Source organism: Triticum urartu, chromosome 5A, assembly GCF_056163025.1.
Source record: "Triticum urartu cultivar PI428250 chromosome 5A, HENAU_Tu73, whole genome shotgun sequence".
NCBI lineage: Eukaryota > Viridiplantae > Streptophyta > Magnoliopsida > Poales > Poaceae > Triticum > Triticum urartu.
Genome location: NC_141877.1, coordinates 259,927,129 through 259,948,280, shown reverse-complemented (window position 1 = coordinate 259,948,280; position 21,152 = coordinate 259,927,129).

Sequence of the window (21,152 nt, the reverse complement as noted above, 5' to 3'; positions counted from 1 at the left end):
TTCTCGTCATAAAACCATCGGAACGATTCCAAGATACCCGCGTGATCCTAAAATTTTTTTAGTGAAATTTGAGAAGAGAAGAGTCAAAACTCTACGTCAGGATGCCTTACCAGAGCGATGAGGAGACTGGGAACTAAAAAGAATTCCTAAACTCTCCGATATATAATTCCTAAATGACTCAAAACATTTTTCTAGACTCAACTCGGCCGCTAAAAACGATCAAGCAATGGGGCTCCTAAGGTCGGGGAAGGCTCTGATACCAACTTGTCACACCCTCCATGCGACTATAGCTCCCACGTGTCGAGGCACGACTTAGAGGCATAATCGCATTGAAGGCAATGTCGCAAGTTAGGCAATCTTCAAAACATCCCATGTAATATAATTAATAAAAGGGGAGATAACATAGTTGGCTTACACTCGCCACGTCAATCAAGTACATAAAATAGCATTACATCATCCAAACACTCATGGCCCGACTACGGCGCCAAAATAAAAGATAACCCAACATGCGACACGGTCCCGATCACCCCCAACTGGGCACCACTACTGATCATCAGGGAAAGACACGTAGTATCGTTGAGAGTCCTCGTCGAACTCCCACTTGAGCTCGAGCGCGTCACCTGGAGCGGAATCATCAGGCCCTGCATCTGGTGTAATAGTAATCTGTGAGCCACAGGGACTTAGCAATCTCGCACCCTCGCGATCAAGACTATTTAAGCTTAAGGGTAAGGCAAGGTAAATATGTGGAGCTGCAGCAAGCGACTAGCATATATAGTGGCTATCCTGTTCGCAAAAGAGAGCGACAAGAGGAGGCAAAGCGCGAGCGAGAAACTAGAGGACAACCTGCGCAAACATTACTCCAACACCGTGTCCACTTCCCGGACTCCGCCGAGAAGAGACCATCACGGTAACACACTCAGTTGATTCATTTTAATTAAGTTAAGGTTCAAGTTATCTACAACCGGACATTAACAAATTCCCATCTGCCCATAACCGCGGGCACGGCTTTCGAAAGTTCAAATCCCTGCAGGGGAGTCCCAACTTAGCCCATGACAAGCTCTCACAGTCAACGAAGGAATAGACCTCCTCCTGAGACGTTCCGATCAGACTCGGTACCTCGGTTCTTCAAGACACTTCGACAGGTTAAAACAAGACCAGCAACACCGCCCGAATGTGCCGACAAATCCCGATAGGAGCTGCACATATCTCGTTCTCAGGGCACACTCAGATGAGCGCTCCATACAACTAAAACCAAACCTCGAGTTTCCCCGAGGGGGCGCTGCACAGGACTCTAGTTTGGACCAACACTCAGAGGAGCACTGGCCCAGGGGGGCTAAAATAAGATGACCCTCGGGCTCCGGAAACCCAAGGGAAAAAGAGGCTAGGTGGCAAATGGTGAAACCAAGGTTGGGCATTTCTGGAAAAGCTTTAATCAAGGCGAACTATCAAGGGGTTTCCATTATAACCCAACCGCGTAAGGAACGCAAAATCCGGGAACATAACACCGATATGACGGAAACTAGGGCGGCAAGAGTGGAACAAAACACTAGGCGAGAGGCCGAGCCTTCCACCCTTTACCAAGTATATAGATGCATTAAGATAACATGGCAATATAATGATATCCCAACAAGTAAAATCATGTTCCAACAAGGAACGGTCTCCAATCTTCACCTGCAACTAGCAACGCTATAAGAGGGGCTGAGCAAAGCGGTAACATAGCCAATCAACGGTTTGCTAGGACATGGTGGGTTAGAGGTTTGACATGGAAATTTGGGAGTCTTGAAAGCAAGTGGTAGGCATCGTAGCATTGGCATAGCAAAGGAGCGAGCAATCTAGCATAGCAAAGATAGCAGTGATTTCGAGGGTATGTTCATCTTGCCTGCAAAGTTGTCAGAGTTGACTGGATCCTCGAAAGCAAACTCAACGGGCTCCTCGTCAGCGAACTCGTCTCCCGGCTCTACCCAAACAAGACAAACAAGCAACAAGGACACAATCAACCACGTGCAAGGATCAAACAATATGATGCAAGGATGGTATGCTATGCGGGATGCATATGCAAGATTTGACAAGGGATGCATGAACCTGGCCTCAACTTGGAAATCCAAGTGTGCCACTGGAAAGATGAGATTAAATAGCTTGAAAACGATATAAAGAACGCCGGAATCGGAGATACGGTTTTGAAATGGCAAGCGATTCAAATATGACCACGTTCTGCGATTTACAGCAAGTAGTCATCTAAATGCAACAAGAAGAACATGCTACAGCACCCAAACATGGCATCAAAATACATGGCAGGGATCCATTCTTGATGCTTAACAAAAGTCTAGCACTGAGCTACGGCCAATTCATCCATTAACAGGTTCAAACAAGCACGGCAAAAAATGCATATGGTAAACAGATTTCAGACTTAGTGAAATTAACACTTGTCTGGAATTTCAGATCAGATAGCACTCTTTGGAGCAACAAAACTACATGCTACAGGACCTGAACATGGCAAAGTAAAACATGGCATGGAGCTACTCAAAAAGATTAACAAAAGTCCCTTAGTGACGCCAAAAGGGATCAGAAAATACATTTGCAAGCATGTGAACATGGCAAAAACATAACCAGATCACAGACTTAGTGAAAACTGGAGCATGCTGAAAACAGATATCAAGTAGGCATGTTTACGAGCTCGATGCACTCACTACGGAGCAAGTCATGACAAGCTAAGCATACACCCATCAAGAATACACAAAATGCAAGATAGACATGGCAAGAACAATAGCATAGCATGCACGGTTCAACTACAACATCCTCGGCAAAATCGCTAACAAGTAGACAATCTGCCCAGATTCACGAAATAGCAAAAGTAGAGCTCGATTGACTCAAGCTAGGGTGCTCCATAATTGCAAACAAAGACATGGATGGATAGAGCATTACAAGATTAATAAAACATCCTTACTGATCATCCTCAAAAGAGGCACGGATCACTAGGAAACGACATGAACATATGGCAACATGAGATAAATAGGTCAAGGACTTGGTGGAAATGCTAAGTCCCTGAAATCAGCATTACCAAGTGCCTCACTTTGCAAGCTTGTGCTAGTCACCACACACATCACAAAAATACGTGGGTTGCACCTCTGGAAAGATGGCAAAACCCTTAACGAAACATATGTAGAGCTCATGGGCATATCATGCACACAATAATCATGGCAAAAATGACAAATATCTAAATGGAGTAGCAGATCTGACAATTATCTAAAGTAGCACTCTTCTAACATAATTTCGGGCATCAAGATGAACTCAAATGAAAATGATGCACTGGAATGAAATGATGTACTCTCTGAGACGAACATTTTGATATGCTATATGCCCAAAACGGAGCTACGGATGAGGAGTTACGGCCCGATGAACAATGGCATATTATTAGGGTTTCGGGAGTAGAAAGTCAACCCTGAGATATTTTTAGATCCAGATCTGGATCGGATCCGGCGGTACTGTAGCAGCTTGGTCTTCGCTGGAAATGGAGAAGGGGCTGCCGGAGTGGGTTCCGGCCGGCGCGGGTCGCCGGAGCGACGAGGGCGGCGGGCGCGGCGGCTTGGCGAGGCGGGGAGGCGCGGTCAGCGAGCTGGTGCGGCGGCGGTGGCCGGGCGGCGGTGGAGCACGGCGTCGGCGACGAGGCGCGTCGCGGCGGAGGCGGCAGCCGGCGCGGGCGGCGCGGCGAGGGAGCCGGGCGGCGGGCGGAGCGGATCGGCGGCGGGGAACAAGCAGACGGGCGGCGGCTCAGGCGCGCGGGCCGGGAGGGCCGGCGCTGGGCCGCGCGGGCCTGGCGGCGGAGGAGGCCGGCGATGCCACGTGGCAGGCGCGGAGTGGACGGCGGTGATGTCCGGCGCGCGGACGGACGTGTCCGGCGCGCAGATGAGGAGCGGAGCTAGGGTTAGGGTGGTTTGGATCCGGAATTTCGAGCAGGGGATATAAATAGGCATAGAGGGAGCTAGGAGAGTCCAAATGAGGTGCGGTTTTCGGCCACGCGATCGTGATCGAACGCTCTAGATGATGGAGCGGGTTTTGGGCCAAATTGGAAGGGTGTTGGGCTGCAACACACACGAGGCCTTTTCGGTCCCTCGGTTAATTGTTGGAGTATCGAACGAAGTCCAAATGATACGAAACCTGACAGGCGGTCTACCGGTAGTAAACCAAGGCCGCTTGGCAAGTCTCGGTCCAATCCGGAAATGTTTAATCCCCACACACGAAAGAAAGGTAGAAATGACCACCAGAGGAGAACGGAGCGCCAGAATGCAAAGCGGACAACGGGGAAAAAGCTCGGATGAATGAGATGAACACATATGCAAATGCAATGCACATGATGACATGATATGAGATGCATGACAACGAGAACAACACACCTTTACAAAGACCCGAACCCGAGAAAATAAAATAACTTAACGCCGGAAACGGCAAGAGTTGGAGTACATATTGGGTAAGTCATATCCGGGGTGTGACACATATGCAGAGTTCTCTTATAACAATAGCTACCAAACCAGTTTGAAGATGGCCCCTTTCGAAGCCTTGTACGGAAGGAGGTGCAGGACACCATTGTCATGGGACGAAGTTGGAGACCACCAGTTGTTTGGACCTGACTTGATTAAAGAGTCTGAACAGAACGTGAAGTTGATTCGCGATAGGCTCGAGATAGCCCAGTCCAGACAGAAGAGTTATGCAGATTCTAAACGCAAGGAGACAGTTTACGAAGTTGGATATAGAGCTTATCTTCGAGTATCACCACTTCGGGGAACAAAGCGTTTTGGAGTTAAGGGAAAGTTAGCACGACGATTTGTAGGACCATACCGAGTTTTGGAGCGTATGGGAGAAGTGGCCTACAAGTTGGAATTGCCCGAAGGATTGTAAGGAGTTCATGATGTGTTCCACGTTTCTCAGTTGAAGAAGTGCCATGCGGAGATGGCTGACATACCGTTGAGGGATACAGTGCCATTGGAAGCAATCCAGTTGGATAACAATTTGACCTATGAGGAGAAACCAGTTAAGATTCTCGAGTTTGCCAGTCGAGTCACTCGCAACAAGGTTATCAAGTTTTGTAAGGTTCAGTGGAGCCACCACACGGAGGACGAAGCCACCTGGGAACGAGAGGAAGATTTGCTCAAGGACCACCCTCACCTATTTTCTAGCCAACCCGAATCTCGAGGGCGAGATTCATCTTAAGGGGGGTAGGTTTGTAACATCCCAAATTTTCAATTTGAAATGTTATACATTAGATCATCATTGCATATCATATTTTATTTGCTTTTGGTTTTGATCCTAGAAATTCTACGCAACTCAAGGACCCACGGAGAGAGTTGGGGATTTCGTTATTTTCATATTTGAGTTTTCTCAAAAATTGAGAATAGGATCATTTAATTTTAATTATTTATCATCAATTATTTCTATTACAAAAATATGAGAGAGAGAATAAAATGACTTTCCCAAAATAAAGAAATATTGAGGATCTAATAATAAAATCAAGTAAGGTTTTATTTTGGAGTTTTTCGGTATTTTATTTGAATTTAGGAAAAATGTGCGTTTTTCAAAATTGCATTTAGGCCCCAAATAAATGTTCACCTTGTGCGGCTTGATTTTAAAAGCCCAGGAAAATTTATTTCGGGATTTTTGGAGTCCGTTTAGTATTTCTTTTTATTTTCTTCTACGCGTAATTATTTTAAAAAAACACGCACCGACCTAACCGGGCCGTGTCCGACTAGGACTCCTGGCCCGGCAGGCTTTATAAGCCGCAGCCCAGCCCCGGGCCAAACCCTAGCCGCCAGCCCCGCCCGCCCTCGAGCCCCGCGCCGCCGCCCGCCGCCGACGCCGCCGCCGACGCCTCGCCGGACCCCGCCGCCGCCGACCCGCCGCCGAGGTGCCTCGATTTCCGCGCCGCCGTTTTTCTCGAAAAAAAATGTTTGGTTTTTCCGTCGGTTTTCCGTCGGTTTTTTTTCGGTTTAGGTTAAATAGCGAGCATTCACTCGTTCGTTCATTTTAACGAACGTATTCGTCGTTTAGATCCGGTTAATGAACGTTCATTCGTTAATCCGTTCGTCGTTTTTCTTTTTCTCGGATTTTCCGCGATTATTTTCTGATCATGATTTCTGATCCGATTTTCGTTTTAGTATATCTTTTCGCTCATTTATCGGAATCAGGCGATTCAAGTGCCTGGAGTTTCGTCTCGAAACCCTCTATCCGTCTAACAAACTTAAACAAATTTTTGCTACTGTAAAATTTGACTTAGATCCAGATTAGCAGAACGAAGTTGTTTTCTTTCGCCGTTTGACTTTCCTTGCTTCGTTCGATTTGATTCTTTTTGCAAACCGGAGTTCTTAAGTTGAACTTTCTGGTTAGATCTCTTACTTGAGTTTTACCTGTGCATTAGATGAGTACTTATTGTATGCTTGTTGTTTGTCTGCGATAGAATACCCGGAGTGCGCCGTCTGTTACTTCGAATCTCTAGCTTTCGCGGATCATCAGCAAGGCAAGTAACACTTGATCATACCTTTCCTACTACCCAGTTTTATTGCATTAGATCAAATCCTCAAACATTGCATGATTAGGATCTAATTAAATTGTGGGATGGGAAGTAGTTGAGGTAGTACCTATTACCTGTTTATTATCAAACCTTTGGGAGTTACTTCTATGTTTGCTTATTATTGCTATGCTATGCTAGTAGACGTGGATTGGGTGAGTGATATCCATGACAGATGTGAGTTTGTTAATTAATGGTTTATCTAAGGTGGCAACCTAAACACACATCTGGGTGGATTGAGGCACCTGGGTAATCCAGGATTTGCCTGTTTTCTTTTGGACCGCTACCCAGGCTCAAAGGGATCATGAGATTATTCATGCTAGGAATTTCCATGTGCAGCCACAAGCTATTATGGGCTCTAGCATAGTTGACTAAGTCGTGCGAACTCTTACAGTGGTAGACTAGCAGATGTAGGGGATGTAGGTGGTACGGTCTACCTAATCGTAAGGTGCTAGCGCTTCTGAAAGACTATGTCTCGGTCATCCGTCTTCTCAAACACCATGTAGTGCGAGAAACCAAACGGAGGCGATCGAGTCTTGTGGGGAAAAGTGGGCAAACCTCTGCAGAGTGTATAAACTAATCATGGTTAGCCGTGTCCCCGGTTATGGACATCTTGAGTATCTAGTACTTGGATTATCGTGTGAATCTCAACATGTTACCCTAATTTAATTTGGTTGGGTTTTGTTTAATGATGTTTAATTGGGATTGAGAATGCTGTCAACCATTCTCAATGTTTAACAACTACCATGGTAGTTAAATAAATTTTATTCCTTTGTAGTAGGGAAAAATTGGCTTTACGTAAAAACTGTAACCATAGAGCTTTCCACCAGCCAAATATGCATATAGAATAGCTGTTCCATTCCATTACTCTCTATGTGTTACATTGCCAGCATATTCCATGTGCTGACCCGTTTTCGGGCTGCAACGTTAATGTTGCAGACTTTTCAGACGACGATTAAGGAGTTTTTAGGTCGTGGTGCCATTGGAGTTGATGGACTCGCTTATCTTCCAAGCCTTCCGCTATTATCGTTATTAGATGGCCTTAAGCCATGTTTATTGTAATAAGATCTCTATTGAGACACTCGATGTAATAAGTGTGTGATTGCTACTCTGTTATAAATCCTCCGAGTACTGTGTGGTGTCAGCATTACTGATCTAGGGATGACACCGGAGCACAGAGATTGGACCGTTTGAGGTCTGGTCGCTACATCAAGTGGATGACCTAAGGTTTATCTATCCATAGGAGACGTAGGATGAAGATGGTCTCTCTCAAGCAACCCTGCAACCAAATAACAAAGAGTCTCTTGTGTCCCCAACACACCCAATATAATGGTAAATTGTATAGGTGCACTAGTTCAGCGAAGAGATGGTGATACAAGTGGTATATGGATAGTAGATAATAGTTTTTGTAATCTGAAATAATAAAAACAGCAAGGTAACTAGTGATAAAAGTGAGCGTAAACGGTATTGCAATGCGTGGAAATAAGGCTTAGGGTTCATACTTTCGCTAGTGTAAGTTCCCCCAACAATACTAACATAATTGGATCACATAACTATCCCTCAACATGCAACAAAGAGTCACTCCAAAGTCACTAATAGTGGAGAACGAATGAAGAGATTATGGTAGGGTACAAAACCACCTCAAAGTTATTCTTTCCAATCAATCCGTTGGGCTATTCCTATAGGTGTCACAAACAGCCCTAGAGATCGTACTAGAATAACACCTTAAGACACAAATCAACCAAAACCCTAATGTCACCTAGATACTCCAATGTCACCTCAAGTATCCGTGGGCATGATTATATGATATGCATCACACAATCTCAGATTCATCTATTCAACCAACACAAAGGACCTCAAAGAGTGCCCCAAAGTTTCTACCGGAGAATCACGACGAAAACGTGTGCCAAACCCTATGCATAGGTTCCCAATGTCATGAAACCCGCAAGTTGATCACCAAGACATACATCAAGTGTTCTCAAGTCTTTAAAGACTCAATCCGATTAGATAACTCCAAAGGGAAAACTCAATTCATTACAAGACAGAAGAGGGGGAGGAGAAACATAGGGTCCAACTATGATAGCAAAACTCGCGATACATCAAGATCGTATCATCTCAAGAACACGAGAGAGGGAGATCAAACACATAGCTACTGGTACATACCCTCAGCCCCGAGGGAGAACTACTCCCTCCTCGTCATGGAGAGCGCTGGGATGATGAAGATGGCCACCGGAGAAGGATTACCCCCTCCGGCAGGGTGCCGGAACAGGTCTAGATTGGTTTTTGGTGGCTACGGAGGCTTCTGGCGGTGGAACTCCCGATCTAATCTCTGTTTTGGAAGTTTTAGGGTACGCGGAGTTATATAGGCGGAAGAAGTATGTCAGGGGAGCCACGGGGGCCCCACGAGGCAGGGGGCGCGCCCTAGGGGGGTGGGCACGCCCCCACCCTCGTGGGCAGCTCCCGTATCTTCTGACATGGCGTCCAAATCCATCAGGTGTGTTTCCTTCCAAAAATAACTTCTCTAGTTGATTTCGTTCCGTTTCGACTCCGTCTGATATTCCTTTTCTTCAAAACACTGAAATAGGCCTAAAACAGCAAATCTGGGCTGGGCCTCCGGTTAATAGGTTAGTCCCAAAAATAATATAAAAGTGGATAATAAAGCCCAATATTGCCCAAAACAGTAGATAATATAGCATGGAGCAATCAAAAATTATAGATACGTTGGAGACGTATCAGTAAGTATCCCGATTATTGTCACTTCGGGGTTAACGGATCATAACACACAATTGGTGACTATAGACTTGCAAGATAGGATCAAGAACACTCATATATTGATGAAAACATAATAGGTTCAGATCTGAAATCATGGCACTCGGGCCCTAGTGACAAGCATTAAGCATAGCAAAGTCATAGCAACATCAATCTCAGAACATAGTGGACACTAGGGATCAAACCCTAACAAAACTAACTCGATTACATGATAGATCCCATCCAACCCATCACCGTCCAGTAAGCCTACGATGGAATTACTCACGCACGGCGGTGAGCATCATGAAATTGGTGATGGAGGATGGTTGATGATGATTGAGGGAGTCCTGGATTAGGGGGTATCCGGACAGCCGGATTATATCCTTTGGCCGGACTGTTGGACTATGAAGATACAAGATTGAACACTTCGTCCCGTGTCCGGATGGGACTCTCCTTGGCGTGGAAGGCAAGCTTGGCAATACGGATATATATATAGATCTCCTTCCTTGTAACCGACTCTGTGTAACCCTAGCCCCCTCCGGTGTCTATATAAACCGAAGGGTTTAGTCCGTAGGACCAAGAACAACAATCATACCATAGGCTAGCTTCTAGGGTTTAGCCTATTCGATCTTGTGGTAGATCAACTCTTGTAATACTCATATCATCAAGATCAATCAAGCAGGAGTAGGGTTTTACCTCCATCGAGAGGGCCCAAACCTGGGTAAAAACATCGTGTCCCCCGTCTCCTGTTACCATCCGCCTAGACGCACAGTTCGGGACCCCCTACCCGAGATCCGCCGGTTTTGACACCGACATTGGTGCTTTCATTGAGAGTTCCTCTGTGTCGTCATCGTCAAGCTTGATGGCTCCTTCGATAATCGATAGCAACGCAGTGCAGGGTGAGACTTTTCTCCCCGGATAGATCTTCGTATTCGGCGGCTTCGCACTGCGGGCCAACTTGCTTGGCCATCTGGAGCAGATCGAGAGTTACGCCCCTGGCCACCAGGTCAGGTTTGGAAGCTTAAACTACACGGCCGACATCCACGAAGACTTGATCTTCGATGGATTCGAGCCCCTGCCGAGTGCGCCGCACGGTCACAATGAGCATGATTTAGCTCTACCATCGGACAATGTTCAGGAGACCGCACCGTCAACCGCTCCGACCCTCAATTTGGAGCCAATTGCGCCATCCATGGATGGGTGGATAGACCCCGCCATGAAGGCCGCATTCTCAGCGGCGATCGAGCCGAGTATCGACCTTACCCTTCACGAGAGCCGTGACGCCAAACTGCCGGATTCTTCCCCGGCCACGGACTCCGAACCGCCTGCGCCCGTGCCTATCGAATCCGACTGGGCGCCGATCATGGAGTTCACCTCTGCAGATATCTTTCAGCACTCGCCCTTCGGTGACATAATGAACTCATTAAGGTCTCTCTCCTTGTCAGGAGAGTCCTGGCCGAACTATGTTCAGCAGGATTGGGATGCGGATGACGAAGAAATTCGCCGCCCACCCACCACCCACTTAGTAGCCACTGTCGACAATTTGACTGACATTCTCGACTTCGACTCTGAAGACATCGACGGTATGGACGATGATGCAGGAGACGAACAAGAACCACTGCCCACAGGGCACTGGACAGCCACCTCATCATATGATATATATATATGGTGGACACACCCAAAGAAGGCAATGGCGATGGGACAGCGGAGGATGACCCCTCCAAGAAGCAACCCAAGCACCGACGTCAGCGGCGCCGCTCTAAGTCTCGCCAAGGCAAAAGCGGTGATACCGGCATAGGAGATAATAGCACTCTGCACAGTGCCGAAGATGACGACAATCCCCTCCAGCAAGATTTAGAGCAGGAGGATGGAGAAGCCAGCCCTCCCGAGAGAGCGGCAGATGGAGAGGCGGAGGATGATAATTACATGCCTCCCTCCGAAGATGAGGCAAGCCTCGACGATGACGAATTTGTCTTGCCTGAGGATCCCGTCGAGCAAGAGCGCTTCAAGCGCCGGCTTATAGCCACGGCAAATAGCCTAAGAAAAAGCAACAACAGCTTCGAGTTGATCAAGATTTGCTAGCTGACAGATGGACTGAAGTCCTTGCGGCTGAGGAATATGAACTCGAACACCCCTCCAAGAGTTACCCAAAGCGCAGGTTGCTACCCCGACTGGAGGAGGAAGCATTAAAACCTACATCTCCAGCGTATGACGCGGCTGATCGGCCACCTCGTGGCCGCGACAGAGAGGCATTTCAGCAAAAAGCTCAGCCCGCACACCGACGCCACTCAAATAAAAATGTCAAAGCACGGGGAAACACGCTAGACCTGCGAGACGTATTGGAGGACAAAGCAAAACACGCAAGATCGATCTACGGATCACGAGGGCGCGCCACTATGCGAGACGATAACCATCACGCCGGACACAGTAAAAGTAAATCCGGCCGGGCCGAACACAGCGGACAAGACTCATTTGAGCTGCGTCGCGGTATAGCCCAGTACAGAGGCGCCGCACACCCCCTATGCTTCACAGACGAAGTAATGGATCACCAAATCCCAGAGGGTTTCAAACATATAAATATCGAATTATACGATGGTACAACAGATCCTGTGGTATGGATCGAGGACTTCCTCCTGCACATCCACATGGCCCACGGTGACAATCTACACGCCATCAAATACCTCCCACTCAAACTCAAAGGACCAGCTCGACATTGGCTCAACAGCCTGCCAGCAGAATCCATTGGCTGTTGGGAAGATCTGGAAGCCGCATTCCTCGACAACTTCCAGGGCACTTATGTGCGACCACCAGATGCCGATGACTTGAGCCACATAATTCAGCAGCCAAAGGAATCGGCCAGGCAATTCTGGACACGGTTCCTGACAAAGAAAAATCAAATCGTCGACTGTCCAGATGCAGAGGCCCTAGCAGATTTTAAGCACAACATCTGTGACGAGTGGCTCGCCCGGCACCTTGGCCAGGAAAAGCCGAAATCTATGGCAGCCCTCACGACACTCATGACCCGCTTTTGCGCGGGAGAGGGCAGCTTGCTGGCTCGAAGCAATAACATATCAAAGAACCATGGTACTTCGGATACCAAGGATAGCAATGGCAGGTCACGTCGCAACAAACACAAGCGCCACATCAACAATGACAATACCGAGGATACGACAGTCAATGCCGGATTCAGAGGCTCTAAACCCGGTCAGCGGAAAAATCCATTCAAAAGAAGCACTCTGGGCCCGTCCAGTTTGGACCGTATACTCGATCGCTCGTGTCAAATACACGACACCCCCGACAAGCCAGCCAGCCACACCAACAGGGAATGTTGGGTGTTCAAGCAGGCCGACAAGTTAAATGCCGAAAACAAAGATAAGGGGTTACATAGCAATGACGAGGAGGAGCCCCGGCCGCCAAACACCGGAGGACAGAAGAGGTTCCCCCGACAAGTGCGGACGGTGAACATGATATACGCAACCCACATCCCCAAGAGGGAGCGGAAGCGTGCGCTAAGGGACGTATATGCGTTGGAGCCAGTCGCCCCAAAGTTCAACCCATGGTCCTCCTGTCCGATCACCTTCGATCGCAGGGACCACCCCACTAGTATCTGTCATGGCGGATTCGCCGCACTGGTCCTAGACCCAATCATTGACGGATTTCACCTCACTCGAGTCCTTATGGACGGCGGCAGCAGCCTGAACCTGCTTTATTAGGACACAGTGCGCAAAATGGGTATAGACCCCTCAAGGATCAAACCCACAAAAACAACCTTCAAAGGCGTCATACCAGGTGTAGAAGCCCATTGCACAGGCTCAGTCACACTGGAAGTGGTCTTCGGATCCCCGGATAACTTCTGAAGCGAGGAGTTAATCTTCAATTTAGTCCCGTTTCGCAGTGGCTATCATGCACTGCTCGGGCGAACCGCATTTGCAAGATTCAATGTGGTACCGCATTATGCATACCTCAAGCTCAAGATGCCAGGACCTCGGGGGGTCATCACAGTCAATGGAACACACAGAGCGCTCTCTCCGCACGGAGGAGCACACTACGGCCCTCGCAGCAGAAGCACAAAGCAGCCTCTTCAGGCAATCCACCAGTTCGGTGATTAAACACCCGGACACCGTCAAGCATGCCTGGAGTAATCTGCAACAAGACCGCCTGGCATGTTCCGAGCTCGCATAGCAATGCGGCCCCCACCCTAGTCCCAACCAAATGGCGAAATCTGTGCCACACATACATAATTACGCATTGAAAATACCATGGGCATAGGTGGGGGGCACGACTACGGCATGCCCCAAAACGCGGCTCAACCGCACTAGGGGCTTCCTGCTTTGTTATTTTTTCTCTCTTTTAGGACTTTACTCTCTGGAAACCCCGTCCGGCAGTACGATTGCCGGACACACAATACAACAACCAAGGAGGCAGAAAGCTACGTCCCACCATGGAACTCCCAGGTGGTCTCTGATAACGAGTGAAATACCTGCTTTAAATACCATTCCTCAGCTTGCCCTTGGAGGGGACATGTCAAATAGTCCTACTTTTTGCTTATCGCACTACTTGTATCATTCTGCTTTGACGCACCTTTTTGAATAAACAATGCATAGCACTAGACTATTACCGCATTCTCTATTCTTATATATATATATATATGTTCATTCATGACATTCAGCACCCGTACTCTCTGGTACGGCCAATACGCCAGGGGCTTAAGCGTACCCCATAATACGGCGTGAGAAGTCCGAACACTTTTGACAGTGCGGCACCCCGAACTTATAGCATTATATGCATCAGCTCCGAATCATGTCTTGGGTCAATAGTTGGGTTTGCCCGGCTCCCATGTTTTGGTACCTTACGTTCCGCTATATCGGCTAAGGTAGCACTGGGAGAACTACTGCGATTGTGCCTTGGTTCATCTGGGCAAGCACCTCAGTAGAGAAAGCTAAAACTGACTGTCATGATAAGGCGAGAGTTGGTCGTTGTTCGAGAGGTCTCGAGTCCCTAAAGACTTATGCCGCTTAGGGCGAGGAGTCGGCTTTGTCCGGCTTAGGCGTGTATAGCGCCCCGAATCCGGCCTTCCAAATACTAGGGGCTTCGCCAAAATTTAAAATTGTAGACTTCTATGGCTAAGTGAGAGTGATAAAGCATTATAGTCCGATTGCCTTGTTCGTTGTGCTGAGCACCTCCCTCGAAGGACCCAACAATGGGAAAAAGAGTGCTCAGATTTATCCCGAACACCCCAGCACTCGTGGCATGGGGGCAGAAGCCGACGACTGGCCATCTCTCAGATTTGATAAACAGCCGCACAGAAGGTAATATTTTAAATTCAAACAAGCGTTGCATAGCGCACATGAACAAGTTTTCATAATACAGGATCACACGAGCAAGTTCATTCAAAAATTACATCCTTCGCACACTCGTCCGCCACAAGACGGGCACCCTTCAGGACACCCTCATAATACATTTCAGGGTGGCGATGCTCCTTACCCTGCGGCTGCCCCTCCTTCACCAGCTTCTCGTCGTCCATATTGGCCCAGTGCACCTTCGCACGGGCAAAAGCTCGGCGTGCACCTTCGATGCAGACGGACCGCTTTATGACTACCAGCCGTGGGCAGGCATCCACAAGCCGCCTCACCAAGCCGAAGTAGTTGTTGGGAAGGGAGTCGCCAGGCCACATCCGGACTATAAGGCCCCTCATGGCCTGTTCGGCCGCCTTGTGCAGCTCGACCAGTTGCTTCAGCTGGTCGCTCACAGGCATCGGGTGTTCGGTCCCAGTATACTGAGACCAGAACAACTTCTCCGTCGAGCTTCCCTCCTTGGTCTGGTAGTACTTTGCGCCATCCGACACGCTGCGGGCAAATTTGCGAATGCTCCTGGAGAGCTCCGGACTCGGGTAAGTAACAAGTAATTTACTTTCACATGCTTGGTTTGCATAATGAATGCCTTACCCGCCGCTATCTTCCTCATCGCCTCAATTTCCTGGAGGGCCTTTTGGGCTTCAGCCTTGGCATGCTTTGTGCTCTCGAGGGCCGCGGCAAGCTCGAACTCTCGCGTCTTCGAGTCAAGCTCCAAAGTCTCGTGCTTCTTCACGAGAGCCTGGAGATCTTGTTGCATCTCGCCCACCCGTGCCTCTTGTTTCTCCCGCTCGGTGCGCTCCTCGGCCACTTTGTTTTCGGCCTCGGACAGCGCTCGCTTCAGGGTCGCCACTTCGGTCGTGGCCCCTGGCACATCCATGATGATCCTATCATTTTGCAACCACATCTTATATATACACACACATATATATATATATACAAGGTATTACTTACCTTTGTTCTCCTCGAGCTGCCTCTTGGCAAGGCCGAGTTCTTTCTCGGACCGCTTGAGGTTCTGCTTCAGTGCGGCGACCTCCGCAGTCAGTGCGGCAGAGGTCAGCAGCGAAGCCTGCATACGCATATAGACATACTTGTATTAGACTCCTGCAGATATTATTTGATCCTCTATTTGGCTTTTCTTTGTGAACACCAAACAGAGCATCAGGGGCTACTGTCTATGCGGTAATATTTTCCTATACTTTAAATACTTACCTCAAAGCCTGTTAGAAGGCTGGCACAGGCTTCAGTCAGTCCGCTCTTGGCGGACTAAACCTTCTTGATCACCGCACTCATAATAGTGCGGTGCTCTTCGTCGATGGAAGCGCCGCGAAGCGCTCCCAGCAGGTTGTCCGGTGCCTCTGGATAGACAGAGGTCACCGGCACGGGCGGCTTGCCCCTCTTGGCAGGGGGCCGCCTGCCGGAGTCCGGAACCACTGGAGGTTCTGGCGCGGTGTTCGGCCGAGGGCCGAACTTGGAGCCCTTGGGAGTCTTGCTCCCTTTGCACCTGGAGTCCGGAAGGTCGCCTTGAGGCGCCTCCAGGACTACGTCCCCTCAGTTCGGTGCCCCTTGAGACAATACCTCAACAGTGTCTGTAGGGCGAGGAGAGGAGGCGGTTGGAAGTGACTCGCTATTCATATCCGACGAGTCCAAGGAACCGTCCGACGAGGATACGTCGATGCGGGCTCCGGGCGGATTGCATGATCATATTTGACGTTAGGAGAAGCAGTGCAATAAAAGTATGCTATGAGTTACTCTGGTATCCGAATACTTACGACTTCGCCAGGGGCTTGGCCTTGAGTAACCACTCGTCTTCGCTGTCGGCGGCGGTGGTGGAACAGTCCGGAAGGAGAGTCCTTCCCTTCTTGGACCCTCCGGCCTCCCCGGTTGGGGCGACCTTCCTTTTCCTGTCTCCCCCGGCTAGAGGGGGAGAACCGTCATCTTCCTCATCCTCGTTTTCATGGGAGGAGTGTGTCTCGGAGTTATCGGACGATGAGTCCGATAACACCTGGCGCCGGGAACTCTTTCGGGTTCCCGTGGACTTCTTCTTGATCTTCTTCTCCGGCACCTCATAAGGAGCCGGAGTCCGCATCTCCGTCAGGAGAGCGTCTGCAGGGTCTTCGGGCAGATGGGCCGGACAGTCAATATGCTCCGATGTCTCCGCCCAGTCCTGTCAAAGGCATGGGAGCTCAGACCCCGCACATGGTTAAACTATGGAAAATAAATACCCTACGAGGTGTACAAAACTTACCGGATTCGCAGGGCGCGTCGCGCTTAGCCCGCGGTCCTCGGTAAGGGGAGGGGGACCTCGGCGCCCTTGAACAACACCTTCTAGATGTCCTTATGCGTCGTGTCGAAGAGCTCGCATAGAGTCTGGTGCTGGGCCGGGTCGAACTCCCATAAGTTGAAAGCCCGTCGTTGACACGGGAGGATCCGGCGGAAGAGCATGACCTGGACTATGTTGACAAGCTTGAGTTTCTTGCCTATCATGTTCCGGATACACTTATGGAGTCCGTCCAGCTCCACCGATGAGCTCCAGGACAGGACCTTCTCCTTCCAGGAAGTGAGCCGCGTGGGGATTCCGGGTCGAAACTCGGGGGCCGCCACCCAGTTGGTGTCGCGTGGCTCAGTGATGTAGAACCACCCCGATTGCCACCCTTTATGGTCTCCACGTGGGAGCCCTTGAGCCATGTAACATTGGGCATTTTTCCCACCATGGCTCCGCCGCATTCCGATTGTTGGCCGCCTACAACCTTCGGTTTGACATTGAAGGTCTTCAGCCACAGGCCGAAGTGGGGCCGGACGCGGAGGAAAGCCTCGCACACGACGATGAACGCCGAGATGTTGAGGATGAAATTCAAAGCTAGATCATGGAAGTCCAGCCCATAATAGAACATAAGGCCGCAGACGAATGGATGGAGGGGAAACCCCAGTCCGCGGGCGAAGTGGGTGAGGAAAACCACCCTTTCGTAAGGTTCCGGGGTAGGGATGATCTGCCCCGCGGCTGGCAGCCGGTGCGCAATATCCGCGGCTAAGTATTCGGCCCCGCGCAACTTTTTGATGTCTCCCTCCGTAACGGAGGAGAGCATCCACTTGCCTCCCGCTCCGGACATGTTTGGAGAGGGTTGAGGAGAAGGATGTGGACTTGGGCGCTGGAGCTCGAGTGCGCGAGAATGGATGAGCAAGGAGGAGGAAGGCGTGGGTAGAAAAAGGTGAACCCTTATCCCTTTATAAGGGCAGACGAAACTATGCGCCCCCACCAGCCAGGTAAAACTCGCTTATCCCCCAAGCGCCGTAATTGATGGCGTGGTTGGGTTACCCACGTCCGTATTGATGGGAATCCCGTAATAAGGGGACACGATCTCTGCTTCGACAAGACGTGCCAAGGAAACCGCCTCGTGAAACACGCTGAGGTTGGTTGTGAAAAATGATTCGAATGGTGACCTGGCTGTGGTGTGATGTCACACTGCGGAATGCGTCGGCAGATTAGATTTGTGAAAATATTATTCTCTCTACGGTTGTATGTGGAACTTGTTTTGCAGAGTCGGACACGATCCTCGTGTTCAAAATCTTCTATGAAGTATTCGGAGGAGGAACCCGCCTTGCAATGCCGAAGACAATCTGCGCGCCGGACTCATCGTCATTGAAGCCTGGTTCAGGGGCTACTGAGGGAGTCCTGGATTAGGGGGTATCCGGACAGCCGGATTATATCCTTTGGCTGGACTGTTGGACTATGAAGATACAAGATTGAAGACTTTGTCCCGTGTCCGGATGGGACTCTCCTTGGCGTGGAAGGCAATCTTGGCAATACGGATATATATAGATCCCCTTCCTTGTAACCGACTCTATGTAACCCTAGCCCTCTCCGGTGTCTATATAAACCGGAGGGTTTAGTCCGTAGGACCAAGAACAACAATCATACCATAGGCTAGCTTCTAGGGTTTAGCCTCTTCGATCTCGTGGTAATCAACTCTTGTAATACTCATATCATCAAGATCAATCAAGAAGGAGTAGGGTTTTACCTCCATTGAGAGGGCCCGAACCTGGGTAAAAACATCGTGTCCCCCGTCTCCTGTTACCATCCGCCTAGACGCACAGTTCGGGACCCCCTACCCGAGATCCGCTGGTTTTGACACCGACAATGACGATGGCGACGGATTCCCCTCTTCGGAGCCCCGAACGGACTCCAGATCAGCCCTCCCGAGAGGTTTTAGGGCTTGGCGGCGGCTCCGTATCGTAAAACGCGATGATTTCTTCTCTATGATTTTTTTCTCCCCGAAACTCAATATATGGAGGTGGAGTTGGAGTCGGAGAGGCAACAGGGGGCCCACGAGGAAGGGGGCGCGCCCCCACCCTCGTGGAGAGACGGTGGGCCCCCTGGCCTTCATCTTTGGCATGTATTTTTCTTATTTTGTGAAAAGTGGCTCCGTGAAGTTTCAGGTCATTCCGAGAACGTTTGCTCCTGCACATAAATAACACCATGGTAATTATGCTAAAAACATCGTCAGTCCGGGTTAGTTCCATTCAAATCATGCAAGTTAGAGTCCAAAACAAGGGCAAAAGTGTTTGTAAAAGTAGATACGTTGGAGACGTATCAACTCCCCCAAGCTTAAACCTTTGCTTGTCCTCAAGCAATTCAGTTGACAAACTAAAAGTGATAAAGAAAAACTTTTATAAACTCTGTTTGCTCTTGTTGTTGTAAATATGTAAAGCCAGCATTCAAGTTTTCAGCAAAGATTATAAGTAACCACATTCGCAATAACGCAATGGTCTCAAGTTTACTCATATCAATAGCATAATCAACTAGCGAGCCATAATAATAAATCTCGGATGACAACACTTTCTCAAAACAATCATAATATGATATAACAAGATGGTATCTCGCTAGCCCTTTCTGAGACCGCAAAACATAAATGCAGAGCACCTTTAAAGACCAAGGACTGACTAGACATTGTAATTCATGGTAAAAGAGATCCAGTCAAGTCATACTCAATGTAAACTAACAGTAATGAACACAAATGACAGCGGTGCTCTCCAACTGGTGCTTTTCAAATAAGAGGATGATGACTCAGCATAAAGGTAAATAGATAGGCCCTTCGCAGAGGGAAGCAGGGATTTGTAGAGGTGCCAGAGCTCGGTTTTGAAACAGAGGTGAATAATATTTTGAGTAGTATACTTTCATTGTCAACATAACAACCAAGAGATGGCGATATCTTCCATGCTACACACATTATAGGCGGTTCCCAAACAGAATGGTAAAGTTTATACTCCCCCTTCCACCAACAAGCATCAATCCATGGCTTGCTCGAAACAACGAATGCCTCCAACTAACAAGAGTCCCAGGGGGAGTTTTGTTTGCAATCATTTTGATTTAGTTTGCATAAAGCATGGGACTGGGCATCCCGGTGACCAACCATTTATCACGTGAGTGAGGAGCGGAGTCCACTCCTCTTGAGAATAACCCACCTAACATTGAAGATACAGACAGCCCTAGTTGATACATGAGCTATTCGAGCATACAAAACATGATATTTATTTGAAGGTTTAGAGTTTGGCACATGCAAATTTACTTGGAACGGCAGGTAGATACCGTATATAGGTAGGTATAGTGGACTCATGTGGAATAACTTTGGGGTTTAAGGGATTGGATGCACAAGCAGTATTCCCGCTTATTACAGGTGAAGGCTAGCAAAAGACTGGGAAGCGACCAGGTAGAGAGCGACAACAGTCATGAACATGCATTAAAATTAATCAACACCGAATGCAAGCATGAGTAGGATATAATCCACCATGAACATAAATATCGTGAAGGCTATGTTGATTTTGTTTCAACTACATGCGTGAACATGTGCGAAGTCAAGTCACTTAAATCATTCAGAGGAGGATACCACCCTATCATACCACATCATAACCATTTTAATATCATGTTGGCACGCAAGGTAAACCATTATAACTGATAGCTAATCAAGCATGGCACAAAAAACTATGATCTCTAATTGTCATTGCAAACATGTTTATTCATAATAGGCTGAATCAGGAACGATGAACTAATCATATTTACAAAAACAAAAGAGGTCGAGTTCGTACCAGTTTTTCTCATCTCAGCCAGTCCATCATATAATATCATAATTGCCTTTCACTTGCACGGCCGAACGATGTGAATAATAATAATAGTGCACGTGCATTGGACTAAGCTGGAATCTGCAAGCATTCAATAAACAAGAGAAGACAAGGCAATATGGGCTCTTTTGTCAGATAAACAATAATGCATATAAGAGCCACTTCAACAATTTAATTATGGTCTTCTCCTATCGACCCCCAAAGAAAAGAAAATAAATAAAACTATTTACACGGGAAAGCTCCCAACAAGCAAAAGAAGAACAGGAAATCTTTTTGGGTTTTCTTTTTAATTACTACTACAAGCATGGAAATTAAACTGACTAAAAGCTACAACTAATTTTTTGGTTTTTCTTAAGGTTTATTAAACACACAAGAAGAAA